Here is a 19,717-nt window from a genome sequence, read left to right as displayed (position 1 = left end):
TGGGCAGGTGGCAGGTGTCTGGAAGCAGCTGGGCCCAACCCGGTTTCCTTGAGCTGATATTATTTGCGGGGACGAGGACTTAGGGACTTAGGGAAAGTGTTACCCGCATTTTTTTCACTAAGCCGGTTATGAGGCTGGAAATGCAGCTCCGGGGTAGAGTGTCCTTTTCGTGTGTGCAAGGGCCAGGGTTCCTGCCCCAGCTCCCAACAAGAACAAATGGTCACGAAGTTCCACCTTCGTGCGGGGCAACGGTTCTGAGCCTGGGTTTAGCTGTGGTGAGTTTCTACTAAAGTGTATGGAGTAGTCGAAGGCTTACCAAGCCCTGTTCACTCAGCCTCGCCTCTAATTCCGTTAACAGCCCCAGGAAGTTCCTCATGTGACCATCCTAATCTTGCAGGAACGCAGAAGAGCCCACACTGGCCAGGTAGGCCTGGGTTAAAATCACACCTCCACCATGTTGTAGGCTGTCAGACCTAGCACATTAAATACAAGTGACCCAGTTAAATTTGAATTTCAGGTAAAAAGGAATGTTTTTTAAAGGGTAACTGCTTCCCTCATAGTCTTCAAGATGGAATTTTACTAAATGATTATGTTGTTGTTTGTGGGAGATTCATATTTACCCAGGCATGGTGCATTTTGTGTAGCAACTCCACATCCCCTTTTGCAGGCGTGGTGAATCACTCCTCACCCTCTTCTTCAAGCCTTCCAGAGCTAAAAGTGGGAATTCTGAAACTCCAGGAAAGGAGTCCTGGTGCTGGGGACGGACGATATGGTGGGGTGAGGCCTCCGTCCTGTGTGGATGAGTGCTGGGGCTTGGCCACAGAAGAGCCACCAGACCACAGACCCACTCCAGACTGTTCTGTCTTTCACTCCCTGGTTATTTGATAGTTTTGAACCTAAAATTGATTTCTGATCATAAATACTGGGCTCCCTGTGTTGGTACTGCTGTCTGTGCATGTGTCACCCCACGTACACAGGCATCTCCATGTACACACATGTCCCCATGTACAAGCATGTCTCCATGTACATGTGTGTCTCCACGTACATGTGCATCCCCACGTATACACGCATCTCCATGTACAAGTGTGTCTCTGTACACACGTCTCCATGTACATGTGTGTCTCCACGTACACATGCATCCCCACGTATACACACATCTCCATGTACAAGCGTGTCTCTGTACACACATGTCTCCATGTACATGTGTGTCTCCATGCACACACACTGTGTTGAGGCCTGGCAATAGTACCATCACGCTACTGCCACTGCCAGGCATGTGAGCAGCATGTCAGCCACTGGGGGCAAGGAGCCTGTAAGGTCCTTGCACTTGGGGACCTTACAGTCTAAGGGCAGGCAGAAACTGAGGATAAAAGGTGAACTCTGGGCCGTGTTGGCAGCATGAAAGTGCACTTGAGATAAATCAACAACCTTAGAGGTAAAAATTATTATTCCTATTGCCGGGTGCAGGGGCACACACCTGTAATCCCAGCTACTCAGGAGGCTGAGGCAGGAAGACCACAAATTCCAGGCCCTGTCTCAAAATAAAAAATAAAAAAGGACTGTGTCTGAGTCATAGATTCAATACCCAGTATCCTCACAAGTGCGAATTATCCCCGTCTCACAGATGGAGAAACTGAGGCTTGGAGAGACTGAAAACTTTGTGCAGGATTGTACCTCCAGGAAGTGACTGCTGAGAAGGATACCTTGCCTCTATCTCATGCTCTTTAACATTAGGAGGCAAGGCACTTCCAGGGGTCAGGCTAAAAGTGTGTGGTCATTTTGTGGGGTTTCTTTGAAGGCAGAATTACCCTTCTGGCCTCAGTTTCCTCATCTTTCAGCTGAGGGCATTGTGGCAGGGGTCTTTCATTGATCACCCCAAAAAGAAACAGGCACAAGGCCCTGGGAGGACAGGGGGAGGGAAGGACACACAGGCTTGTCACCTGGCAGCCTGTCCACCTCTCCCTGCACGAGCATCTCTCAGCCCCTGTTCTCTGACAGAGCCGTCTGTGTCATTAGCTCTAGACTCACCCGGAAGCTGCAGCCTCCCAGTCTGACGTGGGGCGAGTGGGGGCACGGGGAGGAGGCCCCAGAGAAGTGAGCTAACCCAGGCTGACACCTGCCATTCCTGCGGGAAGGAACCGGGGTGCCTCTTGAAAGGGCTTTGCTGGGGCTCCTTCTGCAACAGACAGAATGGGTTGGCAAGTTCCTCCAGCATCGGCAGCGGGGCTCTGCCCACCAGGCGTCCTCCACTCCAGAGCCCCGCTGCAGCCCCAGCAGCTGCTTGTACCACCTCTACGTCAAAGTCCACTCCCAGGTCCCGGACCCTGAGGTGGAACCAGAAAAACACATCACACCCCTAGCAACCCACTACAAAGACCCTGGCGAACACCAGCCTGCCTGCCCTGCCCATGGTGAGCTCTTTCATCCTGCAAACCAGCTGAGCTTCTCCCCAGTCTCACCAGGGGGCCATCCTCCAACATCTGCCCAACTCCCTGAATCCTGTCCGAGGGCCAGAACCTCCACTCGGGGTTGGAAACGTTTAAATTAGGCACGATTATCCACCTGTCATCTGTACCTCTAACACGTAAAAAGGGAAAGGAGGTCAGCGAGGATGAGGCCCTTGGAACGAGCCAGCCAGGGGAGGCCCAGGAGCCTGTCACAGTTACATCCAGTGGTTTCTTTATCAGTTGTACATGGAATTTAAAATATCAAGGATTATTGAAAGAAAAGTAGAGAAAACATATAATACACTCTCTACTTTTAGAGTGTTTAGAGTCATCTTCCTTTTGTGGCTTTTTTTCACTTTTAGCTATTAAGAAACTGTAAGAATGATACGTGCCTCTCATAGAAGACTCACCTCGTCCAGCAGTGCCTGACGCAGACGTGGAAGAAAGCCCTGCCCACTGTGGCCCTCTCGCTCCACCTGCAGGTGCCCGGGTCTTGGTGTGGCAGTCACCAAATCCTGGTGTCCTTCCTTCTCCAGGGGCCTCTTGCGTGGCCTTCCGCAGAGCGTGGGACCCTTTGGCCTTTTTTCCTCCTCCTCTTCTCCTCCTCCTCCGTCCACCCTGGCTAATTCTGCTGCTCCTCGAAGACGGCCCTCGGGACATGGCCCTGGACTGCCCCCTTAGTCTTGCCTCCTGGCTTCCCCCCGCCTCACCTGCCTGTGTTTCCTGTGCCCTCAGGTCCAGGAGGGCAGCGGGCAGGTGGATCGCAGTGGACTGCGTGACCAACTGACTGGCTGAGTGACCAACCGACTGGCTGGCTCAGGTGGGTCATCTCTGCTACCTGGTCACTGTATTGCTTCCCAGTCTGGTAATAATTGTCAATAGTTCACTGATGGTCAGAACCACTTACTCTGTGCACAAAATTCTGTTCACTTCCTCCCTTTCTACAGGGGAGAAGGTTGAGGCTCCAAGAAGTAGTATAAATGAAATTGCTGGGCTTCAGAGAGAAGCAAGTGACAAAGTACTGGGAGGATTGTTTTCTCTGCCTCAAAGACAGGGTGACTTACATTGACAGATCCATCTGCCCACTCTGTAGCCAGCGATCCAATAATAGGATGTGGGAGGTCAAGCACATCCATAAAGGAAATTTAAATCTAATTGTAGTAAGATCACCAACATATTTGGAAACTTGGGTCATTTCATGAACAGTGGATGGGGTTCGTTTGGGGAGAGAGCAATTTGCCAGCCCATGATCCCAACAGGACCTGTGTGACTGTGCACTCACAGTCAATCGTTCCATCCACAACCACCTGCTTGCTTCCCTCCCACCAGGCCATCTTGAAGCCTGCTGGGCACGGGATCATTTCACCCTAAAGTTTTCAACATGTATCTCTAAAAACCCAGGAATCCTCAAAACACAGCCCCTGTGTCAGGGTTCTGAGTCGCTCTTTAACATTGCCAGATTTTCTACCCGGGGAAGTTTCCCCAGTTCATGCATCCTTCTCTATTTTTAAAATGTTATTTTTAGTAGGCAGATAAATATTTTCTCTTTATTGTGCACAATATATTATCTTGAAAACTGTCCCACAGAAGAGCTGAGCCGAACTACTGCACGCTGGCACCGCCTCGTGTATGCACCTACTTTCATAGTGCGACCACCTTTGCAGGCCTCTGTAAGAGTCCAGCAGCCCCACCAGGAGGGCCAGTCTTTCAGACCCCACGCAAGTGAAACCAAGCACACTCGTCTCCGAGCTCGGCCTGCTTCACTTGACGTCCTCCGGGTTCACCCACATCAGGAATGACAGGGTTTCCTCCTCCTGCAGGCGAGCCAGTATCCCGTCATGCATGTGTGCCACAGATTGTTTATCCCTCCACCGGCCCGCGGACGCTTGCTCGGTTCCGTATCTCGCCTTTCCACAGTGAGGTCTCACCTCCCACCTGTCAGGGTGGCTATCGTCAAAAAGACTAAAGGTAAGTCACTGGTGCCAGCATGCGTGAGCATACCCTCAGGTCTCCAGGCGAAGCCACGGGTGCTGGCAGATGTGACAGTCAAGTCCAGCGCTGTCCCCCTGGCAGGATGCAGAAGCCTGCAGCTTTGCCTCGCTAGAGGCTGCCCAGGGGACCTCTGAAGTGACGGGACCAGGGCACTCCCAGCACAAGAGTCCCACTGCCACTGGCAGTGTCCCATGCGTCCCTTTCTGTCCAGCAGATGGCCGTCAAGCAGTGTCACTTTGTGACTTTCACCAGGATGCCCCGCATGGCACCAGGGCTGCTTTCATTAGCACCTGCAGCCTGTCGGGGGTCAGCACTCATGGGACCCCGTTTTGCGGATGAGGCACAGGCTCTGGGAGGTAGAGAGCCAGGATGTGAAGCCAGGCAGTCTGCTCCAGCACTGGCCTCTGGCCTTCTGCTGCTCTCTGCCTCCCAGGAGCCTCCCAGGGCCAGCAAGTCGGCATGAGGAAGACCCAGGGTCCAAGACGTAATTGTACTTAAGACTACGAAGAACTCTGAGAACCATGCTCACTCTCGTTCAACAAGGAGTTCTTGAGCACCTACTGTGTGCACTCTGTGAGCCAGAGCCCCTGTTTCCAGCGCTCACATCCATTGTGGGGAGAGTCGCGAAGAAGCCTGGGGCGTCTTACACGCTCCAGGAGAGCACAGCGCAGCCTGGGCCTGGAGAGTCGTGTCCACATGGGGAGCTCTGGGAGCCTGCTCAGGGCGAATGGAGGGATGGAGGGAGGCGCAGGGCTACCTGCGGGAAGAGCTTCCTCTGCAGAGGGAACAGCATGTTCCAGACCTAGCAGGAGAGCCTGCTGTGTGTGACTGAGGAACCACGAGGAAGCTGTGGGAGATGGAGCTCCAGGGCTGCCCCAAGATTCCCATTCTCTGGCTCTTCGATCAGATGGGGATGTTGGCACTGCTGTTTGATGACATCGCAGGTCAAATGGCCTCAAGATATGGAGGCGATCTTGGTGGGCCTGATCTAATCAGGAGAACCCTGCGAGCAGAGCCCTGTCTCTGGCTGGCGGCAGATGTCAGAGAGATGAGAAGGATTGGAAGAATGAGAATTCAGTGCCCCTCTGCTGGGGAGAGAGTGAACCATGAGACTAGGGGCACAGGTGGCCTCTCTCAGACCTGGGAGATGTCCCCAGCTGGCAGCCTTGAAGGACCTGGTGCTACAGTCCTGCAACTACAAGCAACTGAATCCTGCCAAGTTCGAGAATGAATTTGGGAACAGAACTCAAGTTCCAGGTGGGAATGTGGCCAGGCAGGTGCGTTGGCGCTGACCTGGAACAGAGGTGGCGGCCTCGGCTCCAGACCTGGAGCATCGCCGGCAACTGGAAGGAGTGGCTTTAAGCGGCTCTACGGGGAAACCGACTGCTCAGCATAGAGAATAGACATAGAGGCTGTGAGGGCACAAGGGGGAGACAGAGGAGATGGGACCAAGAGGCGGTGGCCAGGTCACACAGGGCTGTGCTGCCCTAGGGGGCTGGGGCTCTCATGCTAAGGGAGCACAGCTGGCAGACCTCCCCCACTCTGCTCACACGTTTCCTCCTGCCCAGTTTCTGTGCCACCGTCGCACCCCAGTTTCTTCTGTCTGTCCTTCCATCCTTGTGTGTATGTGAGTCAGTCAGGTTCCTATGGAGCGTGAGTGACAGGAAACCAGCACAAACTACATAACCTCCAAAGCCGAGGACTGCAGGCTGAGCTGGATCCAGGAGCTCAATCTTACTTTCAGGTCATGTGTTTCCACGTCTGCTCTGCTTTCTTCGTGTGTCTTTATTTTCAGACAGACTCCCCTACATGGTGACTGCTACGGTCGCCGCAGCTGAGTCTACATTTTGCTGTCTTAGCAATCTAAGCAGAGTCTCCACCTCTCCCTCAGTGGTTCCCCTGGAAGTCTTGGGGTTGATGTGCATTGGCCAGCTGGGGCACGTGACCTCTGCAGAACCCACCCCCACACTGAGAAGAGAATAAATTCAGTGGCCTGGCCTGGTCGTGTACCTGTTTGTGGGGTGGGGCAGAGGCTTCAGACCCTACTTGAAACCCCTTGGACTAAGGGAACAGCTGTCCTTTGAGGGGGAGGGTAACTGGAATGCCGTGAGCAGCAGAAGAAGGAACAGACGCTGGCGGCCACATCTGCAGACGTCCCACAGAGTGGCCGACAGGACCAGGTCTCTGGAGCACACAGCAGAGACAGGGCTGCCTCCTCCGCTCTGCCCGGATCGCCCCTCGTTATTGCTGGGAGGTCTGGGCACTTGCGGCGGGAGCTGTGGAATAGGACAGGACCTGCTTCGCCCTGATTGTTCATTGGAGAAATAAATAGAGGAAATCAGCTGACAGATGCTTGGAAAGCGGAGCAGGCCTGGGAGGCGCACCCAGCTGAGGCTGCGTAAACAGACACTGCTCAGAAAGCAAGTCCAAGCCCCCAACGAGTGAGGACCTGCTGCCAAATGGGAAGCTTGCTGGAGGTTCCCCAGCCCGTGAGGAGGAGGACCCCAGGTTGGAGGGCCACTGGGGCTAGGAGGGCGGCCGGGGGTGCTCGGCCTGTGTGGGGCTGGGGGCAGGTGCCGACTAAGGTGCCTTCTCGTGGTGTTTCCTAAGGGCAGTGTTGGAGATGGTGCTGGTTGGCTTCGAGAGCCCCTTCCCCAAATACCAGTGACCTCTGTATTACCACGAAGACCTAGCCGGTCCCCTGCGTCCCGACGCATACCTCTGACGCCACCTATCCTACCTTCCTCCGTCGCATGGTCTTCTCACTGATCCTGAAGCACACCAGGTGTTCTGTCGCAGGGCCTTTGCACATCTCTTCCCTCCGCCTGCAGCATCAGCAACGCACTCTGTCTTGGGCTCGCTTCCTCATTCTCTGCTCATTGCAGCAAGAAAGGAATAGCCAGCTTCTTGGCTTCTGAGATGCTTTCTGACCCAGCCAGTTATGACCAGTAGGGCAGAGTCACAATATCCAAGCACATGTGAGGGTCCCCTGGGAACGGGGGCAGGAAACAGTAAGAGAGTCACCAACTATGGAGTGCCTGACCCTGTGCTAAGGGAGGCACGCGCGCCCTCTTTGTTCTCGCTCCGGTAAATGCTGGAGCGAGTTCGTGTCGATCCCTCGAACAGAGGAGGCACCTGGAGGGCTGGTGGCTGTCCAGGGAGCAGCTCGTCTTTCAGGGAAGCTGGGTGCTTGCCTTCCAGATGTGGAGCTGGAGAACTGACCACACAGCTGCCTGCTGCCCTGCTGACCGTCTGGGGCATCGTCCCTGCGGCCCTTGGCGAGTCAGCGGGATCTGCTTCCCTTCCCTGACCTGAAGCAAAGTGCTGCGTGGTGCTGGGCAGCCGTGTCACCTACGGGGGCAGTTCTGTTTCTCCGGCCCAGAGAGACAGTTCTCGTGTTTTCTTCTGTGCGTGCTTACACAGGGTCCAGTTGTGTCCCTGACCTCTCCCCCTCCACCATCCTGGCCTCTCTGTGAGTACAGATCCGGTACAGGCCTCCCTCTTCACGTGCTCCCTTCAGGTTCCAGCCCCACCCCTTACTAGCCTGTGACTCTGAGCTTGTCAGCCTCCCTGGGGACTAAATGCATTCCTCACCTGTGAAATGGGGACTAAATGCATTGGTAACATAGATTTGCAGTAGGTGCTCAGTCAGCAAGAGCACACTTGTTTCTGAGGCTGTAGTGGCTCCAGATGTCTCTTCTAAAGCTTTGGGTGTCCATAAAAATGGGCACAGTACTATCATTGCCTCGCTATCTGGAAAAGCCAAGACAAACAGACAAAACATAGCCAACACGCGATGCTCTGTGATATAAGATCGATTTGGGGTTTTGCATACAAACAAGTGCTACAGCAAAAACAGGAACGAAATGGTGCCTGGGTAGGATTTGGAAGAAAACCGCAGTTAAATTCCATTTGGGGCCAGGCGGGGGAACTTCACAGTCTATATTGTGCATTTCTGAAGTGTGTAAACTTTTCTCCGTGATCACCAAAAAGCGAAAGGGGACATCAGTTTTGTGTGATGGAATTCAACGAGGAGCTTTGTATTTCTGTGACTCTGTTTCCCCACCTCCCGGGCTCAGCTGCAGAGAGTTCTGGAATCCTGAAAACAGAAAACCTCATTACTGGTGTTTGGGGAATTCCGAGTTTGCTGATGAATAAGGTGGAGCTGAACAGATCTCTTCGGCCTGATCACGGTTTGCCACCGGGCGCGGTGGGTTTCATTGGCTTGCCCTGTGCAGATGCCCCACCCATCTGTGCTGCCTCCTGTGGTGGCGCAGAGGCCAGCTTGCCCGCAGCCCCCATTGGGGGCTGTGTCTCTCCTGGGGCGGTGTCTCTCCTCCCCTCGCTCTGCTTCCCTCCCGCCACCTGAAAGCCACTTCCGCGCCTGTAGCTCCCCACGCGATGTTCCCATCAGTGTGATGCCTGCCCTCCACCCCTGCAGGGCTCTGTCCCTGGGTGCCAAGCCGGGTTGGTGAAGAAACATGCTCTGCGGTTCCGACTTCTGGGTGAACTCATTAGCATGGAGACCAGACAGGTCGCTTCTGGGGGAGAAAACAGCAGGCAGGGGGCGGCTGCACCTCCCGCTGGTGAGCTTCTTGGCGACTGCCCCGGGGTCACAGGGCTCCTCTCTACTGAGTTTAGTGGGCGTTGGTTTGGCATCTCTTTCAACGACTGGCTTGAGGCTCGTTGTTGGCAAGAGGAACATGGACAGGAAGTGGCTCGTTCCTTTTGCTAGCGAGCGAGTGAGCCGGGGGCCAAGTTCGGGTGCAGTCCTGGCACGCGGGCCTCAGAGGCCACAGTGCCACGGCCTTGGTAGGCCTCTCTACACGCCAGGCAGCTCGCCACCACACAGGACGGCTGGTTCGCACAGATGGGAGCAAGAGGCAGGGCGAGCCTGGGGCCTGAAGGCTGACCGCTGAGACACGTTCTGGGAGAAGATACTCTGTCCCTTCCTCCAGTCCCCTGTGCTCTGCCATGAGATGGATTCTGACAGAGGCCATAGCCACAGTCCTGTGGCATCCATGGTGGCTGCGAGAAGTCAACCAGTAGCCACGTTTAGGAAGCGCATAGCTCAGCACCTCTGCCTGTGCGCTCAGCAAGGCTGGCCACATGCTGCTGGAGCACAGGAGCCTCCGACTGGGTGACGGCAGCGAGGCCAGCGCTCGGTTCTGGGCGCCCCCGCTTGCGGGCTCTGGCCGTCATTCAGTGCGCGTAGCTCACTGTGGCCTTGCAGAGGGCATTGGAGGTGGGTATCATTCTCATCCTCATTCCACGTGCCAGGAAACTGAGGCTCAGCGACATGAAGGAACTGGTCTCGGGGTCTGCAGCAGCACAGTGGGAACCGGGATTTGAGTGCAGGCCCATCTCCAGAGCTCCAGCGTGTATCTATCCATGTGTTCTCCTGGGGAGGGAGCCCGCCCCCGCCCCTGCAGGTGGAAGCACTGGCATGTGAGCCCCGTGCCTCTGGGGCCGTGGCCCTCACTCCTGCAGAGCTCGGCTCCCGCCTCTTTGTTCCACCCAGAGGCGGGAAGAGCCCAAACCCTGGCTCAGAGGTCTCGCCGGAAGAGCTAGAATGCTCTTGACAGGAAGGGCTTCTTCCAGATGGCCAAGCAGGCCACGAGCTCCACTGCTGGAAGCAAGGGACAGAGGGATGTGTCACTCAACTCAGCTCTGGTGGCTGGCACCACAGCCTCCGGGAGGGGCACAGAGAGGGCTGCACACCAAACCCAGCTTCACCAGGGAGCCTTTGTAGCTTTGCTTCGCTGGGCTTCCTTCCTGTTTCTGACTGTCCCCTTCTTCTGAGGCCACTCAGTGTCAGCCTGCAGGACCTCCATCGCTGGGGCAGCAAATGGTGTGAAACCTTTTCTGGGGGTCTTGTCACCTGCTCAGCCCACAAAGAGGAGTCAGGTGTCTGGGGCGGGAGATCCTCTCAACGTCCTTCACTTCACCCCGTTAGCAGAATTCTGGACCAGGGGAAACCCAGGGACAGAAAATGCCATTTCTGTTTGCTTTCAAATCCTACCCAGCTCTGCTTGCAGATTTCCTTGGCCAGTTTCATCTGGACACTGCACAGTCAATTCCCTCTGGAGCACTGGAGCTGGATGCCAATGAAGTCACCACGGAACTCCCAGAGTCTTCAAAGAAGGGAGAGAAACCAGGAGGCAGCAGCGGAGGCCGGCAGCTGAGGCCAGCGGCCTGCAGATCACGGCCACCCTGGGCTCACGTGCCTCGTGACTCAGGATGGGGAGATAATTGCACCCAGATCTGTTTTCCTTCTCTTTGTCCATTTATCTGCAGCTCCATGATCCCCACCCTCTTTTGCGTCACATGCCACAGGGAAAGCTGTCCTCCCCGCCCTGTGCTGGCGGATGCCCCTCCGGGTCAGCCCGCGCTCTGTGCAGCTGCTGGGGCGGCACCTGCGCTCACACCCTGTGGACCTCGCTGAGGGTTGTGTGTTCTTATGTGCTGGTCACAGCTAGTGAAGTCACATTTGAGGTTGTGGTGGTCTTCTTGCCAGCGGCTGGGCTTAGGCAAAATGCAGGTGCAAGAGGCCCCTTCCCAAGACATCCAGCTGCTGCGGAAGGGCACATGGCCTGTCCTTGCTGGGGGCTGGTCGCTGCCTCACCCTGTGCTGCTCTGAAAGCCAGGCCAGCTTGGTAAGGATTCAACACCTTGGCGGCCTCCACAGTCATCACTTGCTACTGGAATCCAAAACCCCTCTTGTCATCTTCCCTGCTATATAATGGCATTTAATTTGACCTAAGGGTGACAAAGTCACTAATAGATTCCCTTGGGACTTTTCTCACTGCCCTTCCTCCCATGTTTAATATTAGCACCTTTCAAACTGTAAACCACCCTCTTTTAGCTCCCGCCTGTCTTTCCCTCTGAGCTGCTTCAGTTTTCTTCCTTTCACCGTCCGACATGGTACGTGCTGACCCAGTTTGTTGCCCGTAATGAAGTTCAAGAGGATGGGCCTGGGTCTGTTTGCTGTGTCCTTCCCAGGGTCTGGACTGGAGCATCCTGAGCACTTGAAGAACAACTGCTCTCCTCCTTCTACTACATACGAGTGACCATGACCCTGGAAGGCCAGAGGAGTGATGGAAGGTGAAACTTGGGGACGGCAGGGTGCAGCCTCAGAGCTGCACCGTCCATGACCCTTGTCGAGCTGAGCCGGGGAGCAGTGTTTGGAAAGCTGGGCTCAGCTGGCCTGCCCTGGGCTAGGGTCTGGCCCAGCACTTGGGCTCCTCTGTATCCATTTCCACTTGTGTAAAATGGGCCACGTAGGTGCCCCACCTCGCTGGGAAGTTGCTCAGGTTAAAGGAGGTGATGCATGTCAAGGAACTCAGGAAGGTTCCTCGCCTGGGACACAGGCTAGGCAGAGGCAGCTGTTCCTAACCCTTCTTCAAGCTCTACGAGCAGGGACTGACAGGATCCCCACACAGCAACTGGGGCATCAAGGGAGCCGGTGGATCACTCACAACTGGGAGGTTGACTGAGCCCATCCTGCCCGGCCTGCCCGGATGGCCTGCAGTCCTCTGTGCCAGAGTAGGCCAGCGCGGGAGCAACTGAGCCAAGCATTGCACTTTAAAAAGATCAAGTGGAACTGGGCATGGCAGCACCTGTAGTTCCAGCACTTGGAAGGTTGAGGCAAGGGAAGCTCAAGTTCAAGGCCAGACTCGGTGATTCAGAAGAGCCTGCCTCAACATTAAAAAAAAAAAGAGTCTGGCCGTGTAGCCTAGAGGTAGAATGCCCCTGGATTCACTCCCCAGTACCACTTCCCCCTACTCCACACAAAGATCAAGTGCAGACATTGTGCTTCACTGGGACCCCTCCCCAGCCTATGCCCAAACCTGTATTCCACAACCTGAATGCCTCGGACTGACTCACCTGAGTCCATGCAAGGACCCGGGCTGGGTGGTACCGGGTGTCACATGCTATGAAGCTTTTTACACAAACATTAGGCTGTTTGGAGAGCTCTCTGTGAATAAGGACAGCTCCAACCGTGCAGATCCCCACCCAGGAGCATGCAGGTGAGGGTGTCAGACGGCAAGCTGCTCTAACTCACCTGCAGACTAAGTGCCTCTTCAGGGCTTAGGAACTTGCCCTCCAGCAGAGCTCCTGCTGACTGCTCTTCCCTTCTTGCTTTACAAATGCTGAGGCTGGAGATGCTGAAGCCAGATGGCAGGGCTCCTTTGTGCTGCTTGTGCGGAGGGCGGAGCTGGACTGCTCCTTGCAGGTGAGACCTGGCTGCATCTTTGCCAGAAACGCTCCCTTGCCTGTGCAGCAAGCCCAGACCTGCTTAGAGAAGGGCCCACAGGTAGTCATTACCTGGCCCTTGTCTTTGAACCTTGCAGATGGTGGTGTTTAGAGTCTTAGGACATGGCTGAGCAGGCCAGTGTTCCATGGGGGTGGGTCTCATTTGAGGGGTGAAGCCGTCAATGAACAGGCTGCAGATGACTTCACAGAGACGTCCAAGGACATGGCCAAGGGCTGGCGTCCTCCTCAGTCCTCAAGGTCACTGATGGCTATGGTCATTAGTGGTAGACTCGGGCTACGTTCTGGGAAGAGAAGGTCAAGTTTATAGGAGTGGTCGATGAGTGCTTCCTATGGGCCAGGCACTGTGCATGACTTACGTAAAACTCTTATGAGTAGGAATTATCATCTCCACGTCAGAGGAGAGGAAAGTGAATCTTAGGGAGGTTAAGAAATCTGCCTGAATCACACAGCTGGGATGTTGGTGTTTGGGGTCCACACTGGCTGGGATGTATGACTCCAGATTCCATACTCTGAACCCTAACTGGTCCATAGTCCTCCTTCTTAGGAAAACAGGAAACAAGACAACCTCGGAAGGAGAGAAGGGAGAAGCTAGAGAGAGACAAAGGATAGCAGGTGACAGGGAGTGACCTTGTGACCTTGATGGTTTGCCCCAGACCTCCCAGAGGAGCCAGACCTGTTGGGCAGGAGGGTCAGCTTATAGCCATCTGCAGAACTGCAAGGGCAGATCTTGGAGGTGTGGCCACCTAACCAGCTTCAAAAGCAGCTGGTCATGAGCTGCATAATGACCCTACTGTGCAAACGGCACTTGGTCCCTGCGGCCGAGGTGTGTGGTAGGATATGCCAGGTGTGAGCAAGAGCACCGTGATGTCCACCCAACAGGATCTGATAAGGCATTCTAGTGAGTCAAGTATGGTCATGCGTGTGTTCTGCCTTTGGGTATCAGCATGTCAGCAGGACTCTCGGTTGTGAGTGACAGAAAACCTAATCACACAGCCCAAGAGAACAAATACTGGCTCATGTAACTGAAATTTGCTGAGTAGATGGCTTCAGGCAAGGCTGTTTCCAGGTGCTCCAACCGTGCTTTTCTCTGCTGTCTCCTCTCTCAGGTAGGCACTCTCCCAGAAAGATGGTGGTCAGGACCGCAGTCTCATGCCCAATGTTCTCAGCAACTCTGCAGAAAAGAAATGCCTCTGCCAAGCTTTTGGAAGGAAAGCCCAGGACTGAGTAGCAGTGACTCCGACTCACTTGGCCTGTCCAGGTGTCCACTGCTGAGTCAGACTCCATGGCTAGGGTGGGGATGCCACCCTCTGATCGGCTCCTCCACACACCCAGCTCGAGCCTCACCTGAACCCCATGCTGGCCTGGAGGGTGGTCTCTGTGCTGGTCTACCTGGGCTGTGCTTTCGCCATAGGCTGGGCTTAGGCCACAGAGGGGCACCTCTGGTTCTGGAGGCTGGAGTTTTGGAACCAGGGTGCCAGCAGGGCTGGGGTGCAGGGAGGACTTTGCCGAGCAGGTGCACACAGCTGCCTCCTGATGTGGCTTGTTGTGCGGAGGTGGGCAGTGGGCAGCAGCTTGGCAGGGTCGCTGTTCCCACCAGTTCTCACCTCAACCCGCCCTCACCCCTTCCCGGAAGCCTCCTCTCCAAACACCACCACCTGGGGTCAGAGCTTCAGAACCTGGGTGACAAAACGTTCAGTCCACGTCAATCTCCAAAGGAGTCCATGGAAGAGGACATGGAGCAGGCTGGGAGAAGACAAAGACTCGCGTCCCCTACAGACTTTTAACAAACAAGATCTCACATCCGTACTGCTGCATTTCCAGCGTCCCCACGGATGCCAGAGAAACTGGCTGTCACTACCAACTTACCACCTCCCGGTCCTCCGGACCCTGAGGCTCTTCCTAAGGGCTGCTCAGGGATGATTCCCCGTCTTAGCTGATTATGTGATCATGCCAGAAACAGAAAGAAAACGGCCCATGATCTTGCCCCCGAAGAAGGCGCGTTTCCTTCTACCCGCCTCTACGCCCTGCAGGTCCCTGCTCTATGGCTGAGGCTGTGGTGTGTATTGTCACGCGTGATGCATGTGCTACCTGCTTAGTAGTGCAACCATTTCCCTGCATCGTGAAAATCTTGTCCTAAAGGTCGTGTGGTGCAAGGTTTTTTGGGTGGTGAGTCTTGGGCCCACGCCAGGGCCCTGAGATCTGGGCACAGAGACCTCGAGCCCCACCAGGGGATGAGTTGGAGAAGGTCGCTCCCGGGTGAAGGGACGGGATCTCCATGACGCAGACACGTGGGCTCCTGTGGATTGGACTTTACTCCCTCAGACCCCCTACGGCCTCACTTCCAGCTGGGTCAGGAGACACACTGTGGGCAGGGCCTCCCTAGTGCATGGCCCTGCTGCCCTGTCCCTGTCCTCTCCAAGGCTGGCACTCCTGCCCGCTGTGTGTCCCAGCTGGGGACCACCTCAGCTCCTCCCATCACTCCAGAATCATGTCCCAGAGTTTTCCAGGCACACTTCCTGTCGCCTCTGCGGCGGTCACTCAGTGAGCATCCCAGGGGTCGCGTGCCTGTGCCAGGGAGACCGTGGCCAGCAAACAGACATGGCCCTGCTCCCCCTAAGAGTCTAGTCTGGCCTGGTGCACAGATGACCATCTCACACTCACACCAGGTCCAGGCGCGTGCTCTGGACCTTGGGCACTGCCCTCGAGGGACTTCCTCTGGGGAGGTGAGGCCCGAGCTGCCATCTGACTGAGAAGTTACCCAGGAGGCGGAGACGAGCACTGCAGGCTGGAGGAACTGCGTGTCAAATGCAGGGCGCTGGACTCCCACCAGAGGCGGCGGCACACGTGGAAGGCACGTCTGTGAGGAACAGCCCTCCCAGCCCCACGGCGCCGGCCCCTCCGTCTGGGCGTGCTCAGCTTCCAGAACTGCCAGCCACACACTTCTGTGGTTTATAAAGCATCCGGCCTAAGGTATTTTGTTGCGGCAGCTCAAACAGACCGAAAATCAGAAGATGAACTCGCCCCAGGCATGAGTCGCGCTTTCCTGCAGAGCAAATGACCTCAAATCCAACAACTCAGAGCCACACACGTGTGATTTCAGCCTGGGCGTGAGTCCACAGCCTGGCCACTCTCTGCTGCCTAGTTTCTTTCAAGGCTGCTGTTGGCTGGGGCCGAGGTCTCATCTGAAAGCACAGAGGGCGTTCCCAGCGCTCCGAGGTTGTTGGCAGGATCCGGTCCCTCCCAGGCTGTGCAATCCAGGGCCTCAGGTCCTTGACATGTGACCTTTCCAAGCGCAGAACCCCAGGAAGCTCCGTCAACAAGGAGCAGCTGCTGGCAGGGAGAGTCATGGTCTCCTGTGGCCCGACCAGCGTGAGACATCCCTATATCACTGCCACTTGCTGTTGGTTAAAAGCAAGTCACCAGCCAGCATGTCCTTGGGGAAGGGCCACTCAGGGCTTGGACACCAGGAGGTGGGGATGGGAGCAGAGTACGGGAGTCAGTCATCTGTGCCCGGTGACAAAGATGTAGGGCAAGGGGCTGAGGCTGGGGCTCAGTGGCAGAGCGCTCACTTACCTAGCGTGTGTGAGGCCCTGGGTTCAGTCCTCAGCACCACATAAACATAAACAAATAAAATAAAGGTATTGTGTCCATCTACCACTAAAAAAAAAAAAAAAATTAAAGAAAAAAAAAAGAGATACAGGGCAATAGGGCAAGGGAAAAGATGGGCTTCTCGGCTGAAGATTTCTAATCTTGGGAAGCGCGTGGCGAGAGAGCTTTAAAAACAGAGAAGGTGTCCAGGAGTCCTGCTGCGGGGGGTGGCTGGCCCTGCGGCGCGGGACTGGCCCACGACTGGCCTCTCGGGGTCCCCAGCTTCCCTGGGCTGGGAACTCCAGGACAAGGTCCCCGCCCTTGAGCTGGCCCTCCCTCCCACCACAACAGGGTGCCAAGTTTATCATCTGCCCGGAGAAGAACAATGGATTTGTTCACATCAAAGTTTGAATCTGGCTTTATCCTGCTGGATGGATTTTCTTTATTTTTCTTTCATGTGCTCTTTGGAGTCACAAGATGAAACACAGATTTTATGGTCAGTTAGCTCATTAACAGATAGACATCAGCATGAGTAATTCCATGGCCACACCTTAAGATCTGCTCCATAAGGAAGCCCACATTTTTTTCTTTTGATCATGAAAATTGTCAAAGACATAAAAAAAGTGGAAAAAATCGTTCTGTCGACACCCCCAGCCCATATCCATGGTTCTGCAGGGAACATTTTACTGAACTTGAACTTGCTAGCTCTCATAGCTGACTACCCCTCCCGCCCCACCCGCCATTCCATCTTATTTTCTGGAATTGTTTCAAAATAAGTTCTAGACATGAGTATAAGGAAATACAACTTTAAATGATATTGTAAAAGGTTTCGGATAAACCTGAAGTTCAGTAGACTCGGGTTTTATAGGCTCAGGGTGGGGAATTATGTTGTTCACTCATTTACATTTTTGAAAATGTGTAGTTGTGTTTAGGACAAGCGAGTTCTCTTTCCCAACTCATTCAACTGCATCTGCTAGGTTTTCAACCTAGGAAATTTAAACTTACTTTCAGTATTGAAAGTTCATGTAGTACACGGCTGTCATCCCAGCAGCTCCGGAGGCTGAAGCAGGAGAATCGAGCGTTCAAAGCCAGCCTCAGCAAAAGGGAGGCGCTAAGCAACTCAGTGAGACCCTGTCTCTAAATAAAACACAAAACAGGGCTGGGGGGGTGGCTCAGGGATTGAGAGCCTCTGAGTTCAATCCCTGATACCCGTCCCCCAACAAAACATATAAAAAATCCTCATTCACAGACATTCATTCTTTCATTTACGTCAAAATACTAATTGAAGCTGGGTGCAGTGGCTCACTCCTATCATCCCAGCTACTTGAAAGGCTGAGGCAGGAGGACTACAAGTTGGAGGCCAGCCTCAGCAACTTAGTGAGAAATCTCACAATAAAAAAGGGCCAGCAATGTAACTCAGAGACAGAGCACTCCTGGATTCAATTCCCAGAACCACACAAAATAATAAAATGAAACATAAATAAAGAACAACACTAGCTGAAGTCCCACGTGGTATCAGAGCTATCTGAAGTACTTGCAGCCTTTCAGACCTAGAGCAGGTGGACAGGTCACTGTGTGGAAAAGACTCACGATAAAAGTATCCGGCAACCACACGGGTCTCTAAAGAGCTTCTGCAGCAAGGACCTTCTTATTCTCTGGTTGGCTCACTTCTTGTTTTGTTTTGTGATGATTTCAATGTATGATGAATTGAAATTCCAGCTTTTGCAATTTGCGAAAATTGTACTAAGAACCAAAAAATATTCAAGTTTGTGAATTTCACCATTTCTGATTGGTGTGGCTTGAGGTAAGTGATGTTGGCCTCTGCAGGTTCTGGACCGCCACCCGCAGGCTGGTTCCTGCGTCATTGCAGGAGCTCAGCATGGCTGAGAAAGCTGTGTGGGGGACGGGGAAGGACCGGAGGGGAGTGGCACCCAGGATGGAGGAACGTGTCACCACTGGTCCCACAAAGCATCCAGTGATCTCTGTAGGTGGCCCAGCTGGGCTGACTGCACTGTGGCCCCATCCTGATCAGCAGACTGTCTCCTAGCCAGGTCCTCAGGTCACCCACGTGAAGTGCGCCCCGCACCCTGAGATTCCTTCGGGAACGGTATGTGACAGCCCCTTCCAGGTCACTGCAGTGGAATCTGACCTGTGTCCAGCTTTCCCGGCCAGGCCTCCTTCCGAAGCAGCACAGGGGAAGCGGTCCTCCTGTTGGGCTGTCTTGACTCGGTCATTTTTACACAGTCCTGTGTCCTCATGATAAAAATATGGAAATGTGAATGTAGGAAGTAAATCCTTTTCTCCCAAAATGAGCTGTTTGGGAGTTTTCCTGTCTATCCAGACAAAGGTTTTAAAACAAGGGAACAACACCCTGCACGTTGCCTTGCTTCCCCCTGCTTTGTTTTAAACTCAGGCACATCTCGAATCTCACTCCAAAAGGAGACATTCCTTCTCAACAGCTGCAAAGGATCCTAGGGGGAGGAGGACCTGCGGGCACGGCCCTGGGGTAGGCATTCAGGTGGTGCGGGCTTTGCTCCTCCAGGCACGGCCCTAGGAGTAGGTATTCAGGTGGTGCCGACTTTGCTTCTCCAGGCACGGCCCTAGGAGTAGGTATTCAGGTGGTGCCGACTTTGCTTCTCCATCGGCCAGCCTATGAAGGTACGTAGGATATTTGAGGAATCAAAAAATTAGCATTGGAAGTAGAATTGGAAAAATAGAACTTGCTGGGTCAAGTGGGAGTGATCGGATGAATTCAGAGCTCACTCAGTGGGGGGGGCACAGCTGTGCAGGCAGGAGGCACAGTCGGCCCTATTTACAGTGAGGAAGCTGAGGCATGGAGAGGGAGGTTAATTGGAATCACACAGCTGGTGAGTTGTGTTTCGGCTCTGGGCTCGTATTCCAATCTGGACTTCCAGGAAGATCACGTCCAGTTGCTCTGCCCACAGGGCCTGTCCCCACCCCCAACAAAAGCAGGAGAGCAGGCTGCAGGAGCGGGAGCCGCAGCTCAGCCACTGTGAACTCACAGCCAGTCCCCTAGGTGGGGGCTATCATGAGCCCACTCTTTGAGGGGAAACCCAGGCACAGAGGTTACGAGCTCAAGGACACCCAGCAGACACGCGGGGATTTGGGGGCATGGGATCTGTTTAGTTTTCAAATTAGAAACACTTTACATGACGGAGGTTTTAAGAGGTCCAGGGCCACCTATTTGGGCACACCTTCCCCCATTCACTCCCTGATTACCATTAGGAATGGGGGTCATCCTGGAGGACAGTGATGGTGTCCTGGAAGGTGGCCCAGGGTCCAGATGTCAGAGTTGGCAGCAGAAGGCCTCAGGGTGAGGCCCTGATTTCCTGGGGCTGCAAGAGGAAGGCTGGAGGAGACTCTGCCAGGTGAAGAAGCGGGTGGGGGGCTCC

Source organism: Sciurus vulgaris, assembly GCF_902686455.1.
Source record: "Sciurus vulgaris genome assembly, chromosome: 2".
In the NCBI taxonomy this organism is placed as follows: Eukaryota; Metazoa; Chordata; class Mammalia; order Rodentia; family Sciuridae; genus Sciurus; species Sciurus vulgaris.
This window is presented reverse-complemented; position numbering follows the sequence as displayed.